The sequence below is a fragment of the Oxyura jamaicensis genome, chromosome 7, assembly GCF_011077185.1.
Source record: "Oxyura jamaicensis isolate SHBP4307 breed ruddy duck chromosome 7, BPBGC_Ojam_1.0, whole genome shotgun sequence".
Taxonomy (NCBI): domain Eukaryota; kingdom Metazoa; phylum Chordata; class Aves; order Anseriformes; family Anatidae; genus Oxyura; species Oxyura jamaicensis.
Window position 1 is genome coordinate 17,370,436 of NC_048899.1, and position 888 is coordinate 17,371,323.

An 888-nucleotide genomic window follows, 5' to 3' on the forward strand; every position below is an offset into this window, starting at 1 on the left:
TATATATATATTTCCCCTTGATAATTCAGGCAAATATTTGTATTTTGAACTGTACTCTCTCTTTTTTCATAGCGTGACTCGGCAGTGCATTTAGGCACCATTTTTGTAGGTAACCAGATGGATCTAAAGAAACTTTAGGAGCGGGACCTTGGATGTGGAAAACCTTCAAAAAATATCCATAGGCTAAAAAAATACTGTATATCTACTATGGCTTGCGTTTTCCATGGTATTTCTAGTGAACGCATCTCCTTGGAGTACTCGGGGACTCAGGATGCTATATATCTAGGTAGTACGGTATATGGTAGGTATACTATGTAGTATCCTGGGAATATATAAACCATGCATTACCCTGAGAATCAGGGTACTCTAGGGGGATGATATGTGAGGGAGCTGCAGTTGTGGCTCTGTCAGGTGGTGCAGGAGGAGGAGGAGAGGACGCGTGACTGCTGTTACGAGCCAGGCCGGGGCAGGGGGCGGCAAATGGCCGCCATGGCACGCGGCCGCCTCAGGCAGCGGGCAGCGGCCGGGCCGCGGGCCGCGCGCCGCTGCGTCGCCTAGGCGACGGGCGGTGGGCGGGGCCTTGTGGAGCGAGGCGGGGCCTGATTGGCTGCCTTCCCCCCCGGCGGGAGGGGCGGGGGGAGCGGGGAGGCAAGGAGGGAGCCGCGGCTATAAATAGCCCGCGCGCCCTGATTGGCCGCGGGGAAAATGGTCGCACCACGTGACCCCGCCGCTAAAAATTCCAAGATGGCGGATCCCGTCACAGGCTGAGGCCGTCGGGGGCGCGCGCGCCGCCGTGTCCGCGCCGGGGCCGTGCCCGCGCCGTGCCCGCGCCGTGCCCGGCTCCCCGCCGCCGCTGCGCAGGTCAGTACGCGGCCCCGCGGCCACCGC

The 888-nt window shown here is 59.8% G+C and overlaps 1 protein-coding gene across 1 annotated transcript in view; it reads left to right on the forward strand.

Moving 5' to 3' along the window:
* Positions 1 to 735: 735 nt before the first annotated feature.
* The window catches only part of HDAC4 (histone deacetylase 4), a 243,219-nt gene continuing 243,066 nt past the window's right edge, over positions 736 to 888 (forward strand). The window contains exon 1 of the mRNA XM_035330833.1: positions 736 to 854. The gene's annotated coding sequence lies outside the window, so the exon portion shown is untranslated. The remainder of the gene's footprint in view (positions 855 to 888) is intronic.